Source organism: Arvicanthis niloticus, chromosome 28 (assembly GCF_011762505.2).
Source record: "Arvicanthis niloticus isolate mArvNil1 chromosome 28, mArvNil1.pat.X, whole genome shotgun sequence".
Classification (NCBI taxonomy): Eukaryota; Metazoa; Chordata; class Mammalia; order Rodentia; family Muridae; genus Arvicanthis; species Arvicanthis niloticus.
The window spans coordinates 6,433,300-6,452,690 of record NC_133436.1 but is presented as its reverse complement, the minus strand read 5'-3'; the positions used below and the strand labels follow the sequence as shown (position 1 = coordinate 6,452,690).

The 19,391-nt window shown below is 46.1% G+C and overlaps 1 non-coding gene across 1 annotated transcript; it reads right to left on the bottom strand.

Moving 5' to 3' along the window:
- Window positions 1-17,733: 17,733 nt before the first annotated feature.
- Window positions 17,734-17,804, bottom strand: Trnag-gcc (transfer RNA glycine (anticodon GCC)). The gene has a single exon. It is a non-coding gene; the product is annotated as a tRNA-Gly (tRNA).
- Between the last annotated feature and the right edge of the window lie 1,587 nt (window positions 17,805-19,391).

Here is a 19,391-nt window from a genome sequence, read left to right as displayed (position 1 = left end):
TCTAGTGTGTGTGTGTGTATGTCTTTGTCTGTGTGTCTTTGTATGTCTTTGTCCCTGTGTGTGTGTCTGTGTTTGTATGCATGTGTCTGTGTGTCTGTCTGTGTGTGTGTGTGTCCATATTCATGTGTGTCAAAGCCAGAGGTCATCTTCTCCTATGCACTGTGAGTTTTTGAGACAGTCTATCTGGCCAGGAACTCTTCAGGTGGCCAGTAAACTCCAGTCTCTGCCTTCCCAATGCTAAACTAAAATTAAAAATGGCCCTTATTTATTTGTTTATTTATTTATTCATCCATTCATTCATTTATTCCTTTCTTTTCTTTCTTTTTTAATGTGCATTTTGGGCATCAAACTTGGGCCCTTGTGCTTGCCAGGAAAGCAGTTTGCAAACTGATTCATCTCCGGAGCCCCCGAGGAGTCTTGTTAATGTGTCAGTGTGGCTGCCTTCATGGAAGAGCAGCATGTGGGAGAGAACATGGCAGGCCTGAAACCTTCCTTGGGACTCAGAGGATCAGAGAAGCCTTCCCTGTTGGTCCTCATGTCAGCCGTCTGCACTCTGTCAGGCCCTTGATGACAAGGAAAGGCACTATGGATCCGTTCAAGAGCCCCTTGGCTGCACAGCTCAGTGCTTGGGTCCCAGCAATGCCATGCCAAAACAGCCCTAAAAATAAGGACTGATGTCAGGAGGCAGTAGTCCAAAAGTTGGAGAGGTGGGGCAGAAAGAGAATCCAATCTCCAGCAGCGGTGGTCGGTCCGTGCTGTTGCCTTTCCTACAGACACTACAGAGGGTCAACTCTGGCTTCAAAAGAACCCTATAGTGCTCGCTTTCCCATGATGATCTTATCCCAGGAGACCTTATAAACTGTGACTTCTGACCTAAACTCCCAGGCTGGCACTCAGCTCGTGAGTCGGAGGGGTGTCTAGACTGCAGCCAGGGTTCTGACCACCTCCAGGCGTGTGAGCATCTCTGCTGGCTTCCTAACTCTTTACATAGACAGCATCTGCTGGGCTGGACAGGGAGAGAAGAGAGATTTGGACTTGTGGCCACCAGTCCATGGGAGTCTACAAGCCAGCCCACTCCCTAAACCTGCAGGGAGAAGCTTCAGGTCTCCCAGGACCAGCTGCTGCCGACTGTCACTAGGAACATTTTTCTTTTCTGATTGTTAACATGTTAGGAGCTGTAGCAGCTCATAAGACAGCCAAGTCGTTATGAGCTCAAAAGCTTTGAGAGAGATTTTCTCTGAGGACTCGTTAATGTGAGGTTTTAATGGAATAGTCCCCAATCTGAATCGCGCACTGGAGCTTTTAATAGGTCTGATAAGCGCTGGGCAGGGCATGTGGCAAAGCAGACATGCCTGACACCCTCCTCACCAGGGAGGGGACTGGACAAAGGAGGAGGAATGATAGGGCAGTAGAAAGACAGGAGTTCACAGACTGACATTAAAAACCCACAAACAGGGTGGGAATGGTACCCCATCTGCAGAGAAGCTTAATGGGGTGGTTAAAGACACAGTCTGGTGGCCAAGCTCCGTGGAGCCGCCTCTCAGAACTACCATTAACTTGGATAAAAACCATAAATTAACCCAACCATGGATACAAGCATTGCCCACTCCACCCCCCTGCTACCCCACCCTGGGGCCTAAAATACTCGGGCAATTCTTGCCAGGTGACTCATGACTTCCTGGGCCCACCCCATTGGCCTATAGCCCCACCTCCTTGGCAGTATATACGCGGCTGAGGGAATCTTTCTAAGTATTTTTAGGAGACAGCTGTTTGTTCTTCTAGTCAGGAGTCTGAGAGGCAAAGACACAAAGTGGGCTGGGTCCGGGAGGTGGAGTTAGTCAAAGTGGGCAGAAAAGATGTTGCCCGGGGATGGCCCTGCAGCATGCCCTGGTTCAGGGAGTGGATGGGCAAATGGTGAAGTCTCCGCCTGAGGGTGGAGGAGGATATCTCCTTTCTTACCAGAGATTTCAGACCTGAAATGAAAACTTTTTATCCCTGTGTTCAATTCACTGCACACTACCACGTGGCAGTCCACATGGAATGTACTAGAACTTAGAGTCACAGGTCTCTACAGACTGTAAAGAAACACCTCCAGACTCTCTCTCATCTTCCTGAGAATGGGGTCCATTTTATCCTGAAATATTAGGTGATTCTTCACAGGAATAGAAAAAGGATGGGATAGAAGGGATTTGGCGAAACAAGAGTAACAAATACTAAATTTTCAGATTTGGACTTTGCATTATGTACAAACACATCCAAAAAGAGGCAATGTGGAGACTTATGCCTACAGTCCCAACACTCAGGTGGGGAGATAGGAGGATCAAGTCAAAGGCCAGGCTTGGCTACAAGAAAACCTCTTGTATAGTGTTATATAGTGTGTAGAAGGAGAAGGGAAGCTTATAAGACTCAGGAAGTAACTGAAATTTACAAGGATCAGGAAAGAAATCCTAGGGAGCACCCAGACTTAGAAAATTCACAAAGATTCAACCTCCAAGGTTGTATGAGTAATAACAATGGCTGAGGGTAGGAACTTTCCAATATGCTCAACTGCTTGCAAGTCATGCCGGGAGTTCAAGGATATAGATTCGGTGAGTTGTCACGCAGGCTGGGGTGGGATTTTTTTCAGAGATACAGCTGCTATTATGTCACTCGTGCTCCTGTGAGTAGTTCCAACATGCACACTGGTTCACAAAGCTAGACTTGGCTAGAACTGTTACTTTGGTTATCCTGTCTAGGATAAGTCAACTTTTAATCACACCTCAGGAGGAAAACAGTTGGGGTTTGGTCTGCTGCTGTGTATTGCAATGCTAAATTCTGTACCTGAAGGACTAGGCCTGTGAGTGACTTCTCACAAGCTTTTGTTGTGCAAACCTTGTTCCTTGATTTAAAACTATTGGTAAAATAAAACTGGCTGCAGCCAACTACTGGAGGGGTTAGAGGTAGGTGGGTTTGGGGTTAGAGGTAGGTGGGTTTTGAGTTACCTGACTTGGGGTAGAGAAGAGAGAGAGAGACATGGAGAGAGAAGAGACCACAGGAGGAGGAAGAACAAGAAGAGGAAGCGGCCATGAGGGGAAGTGGACCATGAGCACATGGCCAGGAGAAACAGCAAGTGTCTGGGTACACTGCTGGAGAGGCAGACAGGCCAGCAGTTAGAAGAGTAGATTAGGGATGACCCCAGTAATTGTCAAAGCCAAATATAATAACCATAGTCTGAGTCTCATTTATTTGTAAGCTGGTGGGGGATAAGCTTAAATTGGTTATACCACAGAAAAGTCACACAACAAAGCCTGCCTCAGAATAAAAGCAAAATTCTAAACAGCTTTGCAATAAAGAAACCCAGTTAACTTTATTTAATTCAACATTTCCCAAATTTCCTTGTCTAAAATGAATGTGTGTGTGTGTGTATGTGTGTGTGTGTGTGTGTGTGTGTGTGTGTGTTTGCAAAATGTGATGGGCAGAATAATACCCTTCCCCAGGATGTCCACATTGTCAAACCCTAAGCCTGTGAATTATGACACCTTACCAGACAAGAGGGTCTTGCTGTATGTTTACGGGAAGATAACTCAAGTGTGCTAGCTATTCGTTGTTGTTAGTTTTATCAACTTGATGCAAGCTAGGATCCCTGGGGAATATGGAACATCAACCGAGAAAATGCTTCTATCAGATTAGCCTGTGAACAAGTCTGTGGGGCCTTTTCTTGATTGTTGATTGATGTGGGAGGGCTGGGCCCACTGTGGGAGGTGCCTCCCCTGGGCAGGTGGGTCTGGTTCATATTAAAAAGTAAGCTGAGCAAGCCATGATGAGTAAGACTGTAAGTGGTATCCATCTATTGTTCCTGTCTTTGCTCCTGCTTGACATTCCTGAACTAACTTCACTCAGTGATCGGTTGTGGCTGGGACGTGCAAGACACAAGTCAAAACGAAAAGAAGACCCTTCCATCCCTGTTGGATACTCTGGAAAGGGCTTAGCAAAAGTCATGGTGGGATATGGATTGAGTATGTATGTCCTCACGGACTCATGTGTGGACAGTTATTCCTTACTGGACAGGTTAGATGGGTGAAATTTTCAGGTCTAGTGTTCAGCAGTGTCCCTTTATGAGGTAATTGGGGGACTTTATGAGGAGATGGGGACTTTAGGGTGCAGCCCCCATTACTGGTGTTTTAATTAGGTGTCTGTTGGTACAATACACACTGTGACCAAGAGCACCTTGGGGGAGGTAAGGGTTTATTTCAGCTTATAGCCCACCATGAAGAGAAGCCAAGGCAGGAACCTGGAAGAACGACTTGAAACAGGCCATGTCAGAGTGATGCTTACTTACTGGCTTGCTGTCCATAGCTTTCTCTGCTTACTGTTTTATACTATCCAAGACCATCTGCTTGGGAATGGCACCACCCATAAGGGGGAAGGTTTTTCCACGTCAATCATCACACACACACACACACACACACACACACACACACAAACCTGCATCACAGATTTGCCTACAGGCCAATCGGTTGAGGTATGTTGACCCCAGCTTGGGTCAAGATGACAAAACAAAACAAAAGTAAACACAAACAAAAAGCAAAACAAAACATAAAACCAGGAAAAGCAAACAGAAAACCCAGCACAGTTGGATACCAGGGTCTTTATGGATACTGGGATCTTTAAAGGAAGACAGATGCCAGACATGCCTGTGCCCTCTTTCACTTGCTACTTGGTGGCCCTATATCACCTGAGGGCTTTTCCAGCAAGGCCATCACCAAGGCAACCCCTGAGCCTTGGGCTTCATACTTTGAACCTAAGTAAACCTGTTTCTAAACCTTCATAAAGTACATAGACTCAGGCATTTCATTATAGTAACAAAAAAAAATTAGCCAACAGAGCAAAGATCACTCCACTATGACTGTGGAGAACCAGTTTCATGTTAGTGTTTGATTCCAGAGCTGATAAGACCATGGTTCTAAGATTCTTCTGAATGTTGGTGCAAAAGTAGGAGGTGTTGGGGACAAGGTCTGAGGGAAGCATGAAGCAGCATCCTAAAGTCACACTGAGCAACACTGGCGAACTGAAGGACAAATGCTTCCAGTTTTCCTTGGTCCTTATGCAGGAATTCTGTCGCCTGAGGCCCACAGTCCCCTTGCTTTGGATCAATGGTGGTGCATTGTTCTCTGTAAGACTTTCCGCCCAGGATGGCTGAATGAAACTGTTGGCAGTTTTTGACACAGGCCCATTGTGCTTCTGCGCCCAGCCCCCAGACATTGTTCCTTGGAATGCTCTTCCCCCACCTCATATCACCCAAGGGCTGCTGTCCCCAAGGTCGCCCAGCCTCCAGATCAGATTCTCTATCAGCCCTCCTCCCACTGAGCAGTCAAAAGCAATCTTCACTCTCTAGACTAGTAAGTAGTTGGTCCACATGCCCTTCTTGACTCATCTTGTGCTCTCTGTCACATCCTAGCTGCAGGTTTGCATGCATGCCCACCCTTGTTTCCTTCCTAAGGAATAGCTGTCATGTCTGGGTTCTTTGTTTTATAAATATCAGAAGTAGACACAACCAAATATCATGTGTAGGAATGAAGGCAAAATCCAAGACTGTGATCATTCTTTCAAGTTACCACTGTCTCTCTGAACTGACCCCATGAAAATTGTTTCCACAGAAGCAATCTCCTGCCTCAGTAAGCACTAACAATGCAAACAGATGTTTTGGGGTATCACCACAAGGCAGGCTCCTCCTGGTATCTGGGGGGGGGCCTGGGGGAGGGGTCCTGCTGGTCATGCTACAGTGTACAATGTGGCCCCCGAAATAAAATGAGAACAGTGCCATAGTAGTCAGACCCTGGCAGAAGTCACTGTTGACATGCTTTTGATACATGAAATTCAAACTGATGGACAGGCTGTGTGGAACTGGATCCCATCAGGAAGTAAATTGCTTGGAATTGCTTTTCTCCACAGTGCGAGTCACCCAGCCTCACCCTCCCGTTTCCCTCTGTAAGTTCCTGTATAGTCCCCCCTCTCTGCTAACTGGGCTCTCTGCTCCTCTAGTGTCTACATGCCCTACGTTCAAGCTGACTATAGAAATAACTTGTCTCTCTGGATCAAAATCTCATTTCTGAAGCTCAGTAGTTAGTCACCCCATCTTGGAAGAGATTCCAAGTCAACTTTGCCAATCACTAGCACAACATGGCTGCTGAGTGTCTCTGGGTAGTCCCAGAGGCTGAGAGAACGTCCCTAGCTAGGAAGAAGATGTCAAGGGTGTCTCTTCCAGGGGCGGAAGGCACATGTTCTTATATCGGAAGTTGAATAAGAAGACATAGTGAATATTATTTTAATGTGTATACTATCGTTTAAAGAGAAATATGCCAGATGGGTTCTGGGTGGTTTAAGATCCTTCTGGTATGCTGTAATTCCTTACCCTGCCTCCCCCTTCAACTCATCTGGGGGCCAGGGCTCTTTCCTCCCTATCTCTACCCATATCCATTTCCTGCAAAACCCATCATATGGGTCTGTTTGTTGGGGCCCTGGTAATGAACAGACTGGTGGGTTGAGCTAAGACAAACAAAGGTGCTTTCAGTTGGGAATATTTCCCGTGCCAGCCACTAGGGTAGAGGTTCTCAACCTTCCTAATGCTGTGACTTGCTCATACAGTTCCTCATGCGGTGGCGACCTGGCCCCCAACCATAAAATTATTTTGTTTTGCTACTTCAGAACTGTAACTTTGCTGCTCTTACAAATTGTAATGTAGATATCAGATATACAGGCTAACTGATATGGGTGTGACCCCTGTGGGGGTCGCAACCCACGTGGTCTCTGTTTTAGCAGGTGCTTAGCAAGGATGGAGTCTCAGGTCTGAGTGGTCAAGGAGGGTCTCCTTCATTAGCAGGGTCAGTGAAGGGAATTTCTATCCAAGTGCCTTTCCCAGGCCCCACTGAGCGTTAGTAACAATGCCTGTGTGTTGAGTACCTCCATGGATCAGATACTGTGGCTGTGCAATTCACACATCATCAGGCCTTGGTACCAGCAGGAGCCTGGTCATTCGGGCCCCTCAAGCCCTTTCAGGCACACCTGGAGGGCCCCCAGCTATTGTCTGTGGACACCTGCTCCACAGGGAGGTCCAGCAGAAACCAAGCTTGTGACACCACGGGGATCTTGTACTTAGTTTTCCTGAAAAATACCTCTGTGGGGAGAATTTTGGCAAATCAAATCATAAGTGCAATGGAATTGATTCTTTTGAGACTCACTGCTGTGGCCCAGCCCCAGAAAGCAAGAAACATCCCGTTGACGAGCAACTGAATTTCAACATCTGTTGCCCTTCATCATTTTTTGTTTGTTTAGTTTTTTTTTTTTTTTTAATTTAAACTGGCTGTTATTATAGAGCCCAGGATGGCCTCAAACTCATGGCTGTAGCCTTAGCTGGCCCAGAACCGGCCATCCTCCTTCCCCAGTAATCGCCATGCTGCAGCGACAGGTGTGTGCCACGCCTGGCTTCCCTTTGCTTTTCTCTCCCTTATCTTAGAGTGGAGGCCAAGTGCAGTTAGGTCACTCGACAAAGAGTTTTGCAGAACATAAAAAAAGAAAAAAGAAAAAGAAATAAAGAAAAGAAAACATCTGATAAGCCAGCTGGCATTCCTGGCCCTCCCCGAACCTCCTCCTGGCTGGATTCCAGCCTTTGCTTTTCTCAGGAAGCCCCCGGGCTCTGCAGATGGGGAGGAAGAAGGTCCAGAACAAGCTAAGGGTATAATCTCCATCCCCGCAGTCAGAAACATGCAGTAATCAGAGAACTCCAAGCCAGCAACAACTCAGAATCCACAGAGCACCCAACAGTGGAATCTTGCTCACACTGCCTGCACACCCCTGTTCCAAACTGCATAGACTGGTCTGAGGCAGTGTCTGTCTGTGTGTGCACCTCTCACAATGACATAAAGAATGTTAGGGTATGTGTGAGATACCAGCAACTCCATATAGTAACAGAGGGTGGTTTTTTGTGTGTGTGGTTTTTTTTTTTTTTTTTTTTTCTGGGTAAAAACTTGTTCTGTCCCTTACAGAAAGGCTGAAGGAAACATTTCCCTTCAGGCCCTGGGTGGGGCAAGAAATCCACGTGACTGGATCTTACTTTTCTGATTACAGTACAGATGCTGTAAATAGCATCATAATTAATCAGTGGAGGAAGCAGTCAGTCATCCTGTCCACAGACAGGACCAACATATAAAGAAAAAAATACCAAATGCCACTACCTGGGATTCCTCCCCGTCAGCACTGTGGGTCTGGGGATGTCACTTTTGAGGAAGTGTCTTGAAGATGTTTTGCCATCAGAAAGTCAAAAGGGAAACACCAGGGCTGGGAGGATGGGAGGAGGGCGGGGTTGGGGGAGGATTGAGTCAGTAAGTGGGTGAGAGGTCATAGTCTGCAATTATGAGACCTGAGTTCAAATCCCCACATACCACAAACACACGCAAAGAAAATTCTGCTTTCAAAAAGAAAATATGTGTTCATGTGAGTATATACGTGGGGGTGTGCACACGTATGCCCACAAACATGGAAGTCACAGGTTGGCACAGTGTCCTCATTCGTTCTCCACCGTAGTTTTTGAGACAGGGTACACCACTGAACCTAGAACTCTCTGAACTGACTCGACTGGCCAGCCAGTGATCCTTCTGCCTCCACTTCCCCAGTGCTGAGATGACAGGGGACAGATGAAGTGTGGCTTTTACGTGGGTTCTGGAGATCAACATGCTCAGTGAGCATTTGGCCAACATGTTTTCTCCCCAGAGCAGTGATGCTTTCTTCATCTGGTGCTGTTCAGGCTGGGGGCGTGAGGAAGAGCAGACCCTTGGTCCCTCTTAGTATTGCTGCTTTGTGGTCTGCGACAGCTGTGGCTTGTGGAAAGACTTGCTAGACAGAGATGTCATCCCCCTGTCATCCCGGAAGGATCCAAATACCCTCCGCCACCACCACTCCCCCCTCCCCCCCACAGAGTGGCCCTGCTATGCTACAGGCTGAAAAGGAAGGAATGCAGCCGGCCACATTCATTTCCTCCTTTGATTGTTGAGAGGCTAAGTTTCATTTCCCCAAAGAACACTCGGACTCACACAGCCTACCTCTGGTAGGAGCAGGGGACCAAACCCTAAGCTTTGGAGCAGAGTGTGTGTGCAAACTTGAAATTCTGAAAACCTTACAGACCTGAAGGCATTCTGCCTTGTGACCACACACCTCAGTGCCACAGGTGCTAGGTGGGATAGCACTGGAGAGCACATGGGCATGCTTGTGTGTGTAAGAACTGTCTTACGTACTTCATAGCTGCATCTCAGCAGCAAGACTCAATGGCCACTTAAAGCTTCTGGTGCATTTTGACTAGACATGAAGCCTTTTCTTGTTCGCTTGGCTATAAATGTCTGGAGGAAGTGAGACCATGCTGGCCGATGGCCTCATTTCCATGGTTTCTCCACAATGCCATGGCTGCATGGGAGTACACTTCCCCAGAGGGTCAGCAGGGCCAAACAGTAATGACCAGTGCCCAGGCAGAGTACAGTTAGCTCCACTGGCCTGCCCAGCCCCTCCTCAACTCCTGTCCCGGAGACAATCAGCTGCACCTTCCTCCAGATGGAGAACTAAATTGTTGGTGAGTCCAACCTGAAAAGCCCCTGGCTGCAAAATCATCTAGCAGGATGGGGGTCACCAATTACATTCAGAGAAACCAGATTGTGCCAGCTGATAGAGACCTGCCTGATTGTGCCATGGAGATTAGTCACCGCCTGAATCAGCATAGCATCTATTATGGATGACATTTGCCAAGCCAGAGAGATAAATTGAGTGCTTTATCTTGAACCAGTGACAAAGATGCATGGCTTGTATTGTACCAGCAGATCAATTCAGAGCCAATAAGTCATGACATCGAAGGGTTCATCACAGCTGAATACTGGGCCTGGAGACGGCTTGCCCTGCAAGCGTGAAGACCTGAATTCAAATCCCCACAGATTGGCCAGGTAGCACACACCTACAACCCATGTCTTCAACCAGATGGGAAGTGGAGACAGAAAGATTCCTGGAAGCTTTGGGGTCAACAGCACGGAGGACAGAGTGAACAGCAAGGAATCCCTTCTCAAGAAAGGTGAAAGGTGAAGGACCAACACCTTGAGGTTGTTCTCTGACCTCCATGCTGCAACACAAATATGACCTCACACACTCACACATGCATACACCATACACATACACACACAAAGCCCACCAAAGGGAGCTAATAAGTAAGCTTCCCAGGGAATGGTCCCCTGGAAAGCCTGTGAGTGGACGTTAAAGCTGCATTCATCCCTGCCTCTCTGTCCTTCAGTTTCATGGGCTAGTAAGAGAGGGGTATTGGACAAGTCTCCGTGTTGAACATTAGGAAGAAGGTTTCCAAACACCTGATCCAGGAAAGGGGACTTCATGCCTGCCAGCAGCAAAGCCACCTCATGCTCCTGATCCATCTCATCTAAACGTGGAAACTCACCATTTTCTATGACAAAGCCATGAGCTTCCTGGAGGGGGTGACAGCTAGACACAGGAGGGAAAGTCATAAAGCATTGACTGGGAGTGTGGGTGGCAAAGTCCTAACCACTAGCAGGCCATTGAGTCACACACAACATTCAGTAGTTCCCTATTCAACTGGAGGCAGAGAGTTTCAGGAGCCTGCAGTGCCACCTAAGATCCATGGCCACTTGTCTTTCACTGGTTCTACCACACACACACACACACACACACACACAACTATATATACTAGATACATATATAACTCTACAAAACTGACTTTACACACATGCACATGCCAAATGCACTATGAATAACACACACACATACTTAACTCTATACCACACATATCTACATTGATCATACACACATACACATAACACTGTACACACAAACAACACACACATAACTACACAGACTACACACATACACATATATACACATGCCATACACACATGGCTATGCGTATCACATACACCTATAACTATACACACAAGCACATAACCCACATACTGCACACACATAACCACAAATACATGGCATAGTGCACACATACCTTCACAGGCAAACATGGGCAGGTGCAAACACAAGCATGCACACACAAACCAGCCCAGGTCGCCTACACATATGTACTCACGCAGACACACCCTCATGCAGTGTGCAACTCACACAGTTGTACACTCTCACATGTACACGTAAGCAGGACATGCTTCATCTCCTCTTTAGGAAGCTACAGTGACTGCTCCTTTCTTGGTTCCAGCCCACCCTTCTGTGTCAAGGTCAAATACCATGGAATGACCATTAGAAGATTCAGAAGAAAGCAGAAATTGTTAAGAGGGAATATGTACAGTGGTGACACTGGAGTTGAAGACCCCCAAACTCGGGAGACCCTTACTCAAGTCTCAGGAAATCACGGCCACACAAAAATCGCAAGACACCGTACCTGGATACAATCAGCAGAGATTTATTAGGGAGAGTTGGCCAGCCAAGGTCAATTCGGTTCACTCACGCAGGAGTTGAACTGACAAAGTCAGTCAGTCTGAGAAGGGTTTTTAAAGGGGGAAACCACAAACCTGGAGAGTGAGGAGGGGGTGAAAGGTTGTTAAGGAAATATAACAATAAAAATAGGGGAGAATTCCAGAGGAACGCAAACAAAGTGAATCAGGGCCATGTGGAAAACACTCTGTATTCTCAAAATGTAGTCTTGTCCTGTCACTAGCGAAACTATTTCTCAGTTGGTGCCCTGTCACTTGCACTGTCATCGTGGTTACTAGCTTCCCAGCCCCACCTAGATGACTTGCATCTTTTTTGTGGTCAGGAATGTGTCTTCCTGCTTTGGGCCTTCCCCACCGACAGGTGGGTTCTCTTCCCTGAGTCTTGAGGAATGTTAATTGAGCAAGCGTCCTCTGACTCAGATAATGTACTCCCGGATACATTCCGGGAAGATAATGTACTCTTCCCGGAATGTTTCCCAGGGCAGTGAAGGTCTGAAATCTTACATTCAGTTCCACTTTCTGGAACCTGCATTCTTTTGCTCAGGTCTAGGGGTAAAGAAAAAAGCCTGTATATATTTTATAAAATGGTCCTTATAATTTTTCACTCTACAGAGTCAGAGAAGGTACTGCAGTCTGAAAAAGGACCTTCGGTATACTGAAGAGAAATTGAAGCCAGGAGCATGGGTATATACCTGCAATCCCCAAACACATCAGACTGATGTAGAAGGATCCAGAATGTGAAGTCACCTGGACTAAAAACAAGACTCTGTTTCCAAAGAGGCTGTGTGTGTTTATGTACATGTGCACGTGCATGTGTGTGTGCGTGTGTTGAGGGGCAACACGGATGAGCAGAGTTTGGTAAGAGCAGTGATGAGCTCATCATCATGAAAGGAAGGGAGAGTGATAGAGGGCCCAGTGGATAGAAACTGTGCAAACACCAGGACCTGAAATCAACACAGCTGCCAGCGTCCAGGTAAAAAGCCAGGCATGCTTGTAACCTGTGTGCTCCGTATGTATACCTGGTCCACAGAAGTCAGAAAAAGGGATAAGAGGCTAGTTAGCATTGCGGGCCAGAGACAGGTGGGTCCTGGAGCTCACTAGCCAGCCAGCGGAGCAGAAATGGCCACTTCAGGCACTGCCAGAGGCCTTCTCTCAAGGCAAGAAGGCAGAGAAGGGTAAGGGAAGCCGTCTGATAGTCCGCGTTGGCCTCTGTGCGCATGCGCACACAGGAGCACACGCACTCCCCACCAGCACCGCACACATAGATTGATCACGTACAGAGAGAAAGAAAGGCAGATAAGGAATGTCCGCCCGTGGCCAGTGCTGGAGAGAAAAGAAACCTTTTGAAGTGTGGGTGGGGTTTGCAGAGCTGCTCTGAAAATGTCAAAGCTTGTCTGACCGAATTATAGAACCTCGCAAATCAAGAGGCTAGTGAGCATATTATATTTTCTATTTCCCCAACAAAGCTGGACTGGGGGTGGGGGATCCCGCAGTTCAGATTGACTGGGTGAACACTCCCAGACCTGTGGGTTGCACCTGTTAATGAAGCGCTGAGCAGGAGCCCCAGAATTTCTGCCAAGCCAAAGGTGGGTCCAGGGGACACCTTAAAGAACCAGTGTTTACGATAGCTAACTTTAAAGCCAGATTTGGTTCCTAACACCTGCACAGTGACTTACAATCCTATGTAACTCCAGTTCTGCTCTTTTCTGGATTCTGTAGGCACCAGGCATAAAAATGATGCATATGTATATGTATAATGTATATGTATGTGTATGTATATGTATATATATGCAAAACACTCATATACATTAAAATAAATAAGTAAATACATCTTAAAGAAAAAGCAATATCAACCCCCACCAGGCACCATAATCTTTCTTAACATTGCTCCATCATGAAGGTTCTCGTCACCAATTGAGAAGGAAAACGCTCCTCATTAGATATGCATTGTCCCCAACATCACTTTGACAAACTATATGCAAGTAACTTTTAACAATAGAGACATAGAACCCAAACCCCAAAAGCCTATCATCTAAAAACGTGCAGAAAACAAGAGACCAAAAATAGAAGAAACGTAGTCTTCAAAACATCACAAACTCTAAGCCGTTGCTAAAACAGCAGGAGTTATGTGGTATCCTAAATAAAAGTTGGTTCGAAGGCAAGTGCCATGTGCCATGTGCCATGTGTTAGTGTCCAAGAGAAGGAGAAAGAAGTCAGAAAGGCCACGTAATAAGGAGCAAGCTGAGGGGCAGTGGCTAAGCTCAGGTGACAGGACAGATCTGAAGAATGGGCTGGCAAATCTGGGTAGACTTCCATCTGCATATCAGGCAAGAGAATACCCTGGTAGGTAGACTGGAACATCACTGAGAGGCCTGGGTTATACTTGAAGGGAATTCAGCAAGTTGGAGGCTTCCGGGAAAACATTACAATGGTAGGGGAAATTCTGTGGGTGCAGGGTGGGGAGAAGGGCAGGGGGTGGGGTCTGCAGAAGCTCTGGGGATTGGAGTCACCCACTGTGTAGAGGGGAAATAGAAACTGACAACAGGAAGCAATGGCCCCTGTAGGTCAGAGACTGGCTGGATATTGTAGATGGGGAGGAAACTCAAAAATAGCCCAGTAGTCTTTAGTCTCAGCTACTGGGACATAGGAATTCACCTGGTGATTGGGAAAAGATAACATTACAAAGCAGACAATGTGTGGACCTTGGATATAGATATATTTAGCTATACAGAGTTGTGGATTTCTCAGTAGTGAATTTCCTCCAAAAATAATAGGAAGTCAATGGCTAGACATGGTCTGGGTAAGTAGAAGAAAATATAAAATGTTGCACAGTAGCAAATACATGGATACTGAAGACAAGGCTTCAGAAGACAGTCCCAGGCCAGGCTGGACCATCTGACCCTCAAGAATGAAGGTCCACAGTCCTGCAGATTCAGCAGAAAAATAGGTGAATGAAGGCTGGGGATAAAGCTCACTAGGTAAGATGGCTGCCTAGCATGCCCAAAGCCCTGGTTCAAGCCCCAGTCTCCAGCACTGCACAAACTGGGTGTGGTGGGACACACCTGGCAGATGGAGCAGGCAGATCAGACTCTCAAGGTCATTTTGGCCACTTAGCAAGTTTGAGGCAAGCGTAGGTTACTTGAGACCCTGCCTTCAAGAACACTGTTGCCGACTGTTGGATTGATACCAACGGGCAAGCTGTCAGGAGACTGTCAAAGGAGGCTCTTTCTTATCTCAGCACACATTTTAGTCACTCACACACCTTCTTTTCTTATCTCTTAATAATTTTTCAGGGAATAATCCGAGATACACAGAAAGGTTGCAGAAATACTCTAGATTTTGTCACATCCCATGAGTCTCGCCCCGGCTCTGTGACAGCTTCCCGCTGTACCCTTGTTTCTGATGACCCAGGCAATTTGAAGATTTTAATTTTTTTTTGTAAATGTTCCTCCATTTTGTTTCGTTTTGTTTCTCTTACATTTTCTCTAGTGAATAGACTACAGCTAATGGATGTGGCGAAGAAGGACCATGAAGGACCCTAAAGGACCATGAAGGACGGACGCATATCACGCCTGTCACCTTGCCTCAAAGGCACAGCTCACCTGCATGATTTATTACTGATAGCATTTGCCTCGATCGCTGGCTGAGGGAGTGTGTACCAGGAGCCCCCTCAACTCTCTGTTCTTAGAGAGAAAGGCAGTATGTCCACTGGCCTCAGGGACGGGGATTGGGGGTAGGGTCAAGGTGGCAAAGTCTTGCTCTGTGTGTTGGACGGAGGTCAACTATATAAATAATAGAAGGGTTTTTCATTGAAGATGCCCCCCCCCCGCCATCTTTTCTCCATCACTCAATTATACATTCAGTCATTTATTTTGTTACTACGCACTCATGCATATTCATATTACACTTTGGGCTTAAACGATAGGATATTTCTTCGTTTTCTTTGCTCACTCTTACACAGCTTGGCCCTGGGATTGGGGTGGGGGGTGGGGTGCATTCTAAGTCGGTTCTTGAGTCCCTTTGACAAGCCCTACTTCTTAAGTAATATCTGAGTACTTCCTCTCTCCTTACTAATATAAGACACTGCAAGTTAGACTTATGTTTCCAGTGATCCAGCTCTAGAAAGGCATTTAGCTAAAGTGCCATGCAGAACTGTAGTTAGAATCTAACCTGTGGAGCTAGGATGGAGGTGGTACTTCTGGGGTGTTGCTTCTCTATTCTCAGTGGACAGAGCTGGGAGAGGTATGTATACGCATGCTTCTTTTTGCAGGGCTGCATAGTTTAGCTCATGCTGTTCTCTGTCCCTGAACATGCTGCCCCCTAACCCTCCTGGTACAGCTTCCTGGTCCCACCAAGAAAAAGCTGTCTCTCAGTAACCACCATTATTTTTTCTGATTGAGGCAGCCCCAATACATGTATACCGCTACTTCAGGTTGGCAACCTGTAACCCACCCCCTGAACGCTGTTATCTATGCTTTCGACATAATTATTAATGTACTAGCTTTGTGCATAGTAAATATTGAAAGAGAGCAATGCTGAGATTCAAGAAGATTCTAGTAATCAACTGGGAAACTGAAGCTGAGTAGAAATCTGAATTCCCCGGAGTTCAAAAATAGTTAAATGACTTAAGTAGCAAATAATTGAGAACCAGGCTCGTAGCGCCTCGTGTGAGGTGGACAAATAGGTGAAGGTTTTGATTGACCAACAACCCGGGACATGGTGGTGTTGCTAAACAAAACCACTGGATGAAAATAGAATAGTCCAGCAAAGGCAAGAAAGTGCCTACTTGTCTGTGCAGGAGGCGGACACATGACCACATTGCACACATTTATACCTGTCCTTTAAAAGAGTGCGTAAGGAGAGGGGGAAGAGACACGAGGGAGAGATGGGATCATGGTCTTAAAATACTAGCAGGGATTAGATGTACCCTGCGCTGCCACAGGGAACGGAATTCGTCCCAGGGAAGCTAGGGATCATTCCCAACTGGTAGGGCTGTACATAACAGGGACACGTAATCGCTCCCACACTCTCCCTATTTGGGAGTACAGCAGATTCCTGACCACAGGTATGCCCCCTTGAAACCAGAGGGCAACCCTAGAGCCACATCATAGGGAACTGTGGGAAAGAAACAGCTAAAAGACAGCCCAGTGGGGTCATTTGGTGACATAGCCTCCGTGTAAGTAGAAACCAATATGAAGAAGGTCAAAGGCCTGAACAAAGGTGGAGTGGGAGACAAGAGAGGGTGAAACCTGTCTTTAGGCCAAACCTATTTAAAGGCTTGGGGGAAATGGGTACGGGAGGGAAAAAAAAAAAAAAAAAAAAAGGTAGAGTTAGTTTGATTAGAAGGAAAACTTCCCAACAGAGCTGAGCAAATGTCAAATGAGATCCTTATCAGGAGAGGGGTTCCCACCTACTCAAGCCCTGCCAATGACTTTGAAGGAACACTTAGATTCTGTAGAGTTCAGAGGGCAACTAGCCAATGTGAGCTGCCAGGGCCCAACGGGAAGACAGAAGTAGGGTCAGCATGCCAGGGGCCAAAATGGCTTGTTCAGGTGCCAAACAACACTCTACACATACATGATCAGGGTAGCAGAATCAACTGCTGTCATTCTTTTACATGTGTGTTTTTAATTAAAAGATAATTTTCAAGAAAGAGTAGACAGTCTAACTCACTAAATTGGAGCCAAGAAAGAGAAGAGGATTCGAAGATTGTGTAGCACCATGCAGCTACCAGCCTCTGTGTACCTGGGTCCTGAAATTCATAAAGAAAGGGGACTGGGCCCTGGACTCCTAAAGCTGTATAGAGTTCTAAATACGTTTAAGAAGAGAATCTGGAGCTGGAGAGATGGCTCAGCAGTTAAGAGCACTGGCTGCTCTTCCAGAGGTCCTGAGTTCAAGTCCCAACAACCACATGGTAGCTCACAACCATCTGTAATTGAACCCAATGTCCTTTTCTGGTGTGTCAGTGACAGTGTACTCATATACATACAAATAAAAAAAATCTGTAAAAATAAAAAAGAAGAGAATCTGTTAAGTCAGAATAAATACTATGTTCTAAAATACAGTCAAAACCCCTTTCTAAGTTGGGTCCAGTTTCTTTCTTTCTTTCTTTCTTTCTTTCTTTCTTTCTTTCTTTCTTTCTTTCTTTCTTTTTCTGTTTGCTTTTGTTTGTTTGTTTATTTGCTTGCTTTAGTTTGTTTCTGTTGGTTTTTGTTTCCTTTTAGTAGTTTCATAGAAGAATATTTTTTAAAAAGTTGTGAAGTGCATTGGCCAGGAATCAAACCCAGGCCTCCTGCGTGGCAGGCAAAAATTCTACCACTGAACCACCAATGCCACCCTAGGTCCAGTTTCTTAACAACTTTGTTAGCAGAAAGAAAGCAAGTTCAGAGTGGAAACACCAAAGTCTGCAATCAGTATCTTGCTCCCACCAGGCACGAAGTTCAAACAGAGATGAGGAGAGGAGAATGGATTCAAAGTTTACAAATAAAGTCAACCTGGTCCCACAGTGGTCCGTCTCAATGTGTGCCTAGATGGCACCTTGTCAGTGGCTTGAGAAAGGAACTCAGTATGTGGAGACCAGTGCTATTTTGGTGTGCACATGAAAAGACTTCCTGTCATGGGATATTATGTTCTGAGTGGGTGCCTCAGAGCACACGGACAAGTGGACTGTTGGAGACAAGAAGGGAGGTAGATCCTGGGACTGAGCTGCCTCCAGACTTGGGCTGTTCCTGTGTTCACCACAGGAACTCAGAAAATATTGGCTGAAAACTCTGGAGAACAGTAGTGGAGGGGTAACTGTTTTATTTGGAGAATGTGAACAAATGTACGCCTTTGGTGAGATAATCACTTCATTTAATATGCCTTCACTGGGAAGTTCTCTCTCTATAATCCCTGCATGGATGCTGAGCCAAAGATTCTGGATAAAAAGAAACTATGGAGGGGCTGAGAAGATGGCTTGGACAGGAAAGTTCTTGCCAGTCAGGTGTGTGGACCTGGTTTTTAACTTAGCCACTGTGTAAAGAGCCAAGCGTGGTATCATACATCTATGATCCCAGCCACTAAAAAGCTAGACAGGGGGCTCCCTGGGGCTCTCTAGACAGCCAAACTAGTCAGTCAGACAGTGAAAGACCCTGTCTCAAAAAAAAAAAAAAAAAAAAAAAAACCCAAACAAACAAAAACAAAAAACAAGGTGCAGGGTGATTGAGCCAGACTCCCAACATTAGCTTCTAGCTTCCACATGCACACTCACACAAATGCATAGACACCTGCACATGTGTGCACACAGAGAATGTAAGCAATCACAGACAGAAAACACATACCAGTATCACAGGGAATGTGAAACTATTGGCCTCCAAAAACATCATCAAGACACAAGATACAGTAGTGAAGTCAAAGTCGAGTGTACTCGGTGAGATTATGGCCCCAAGATGATCCCATCTGGGCCCTCAAGCCTTCCAGAGACCTAGACTCACTGGACACGGCCTGGTGGAGAGGGCCAGACCTGATTTACACCTTTGATTACATGATATAATTTGGCACAAGAAAGGTCACCAGCCTCTCTGGGTCAGATTCAGATCTAAAATCTAAGAATTTCACGACTCAACCTTCATAGCACTGGCCACAATGCCTAAGGTGGGATATTCAGCACCAAACATGATTCCGGTCAAGCCAGTACCTCATTGTGTGTCTACAGGGCAAGTGAATGAAAGAATGAATACAAATCAAGTCTCCCAAAAAAATATCTTTTTTTTTTTTTTCATGAAAATCTTGAAGGAGCAATCAAAAGCAGAGCTCTGGCTTGCAGACTTTGATTCGCTGTCACTGAACAAGTTGAAAAATCTTACTGAGAGACACTTGAACCTTTCAAGTACCATCTTGTAGTGGTGATGACCTCGTGTGCATATTTATACACTAAGATTT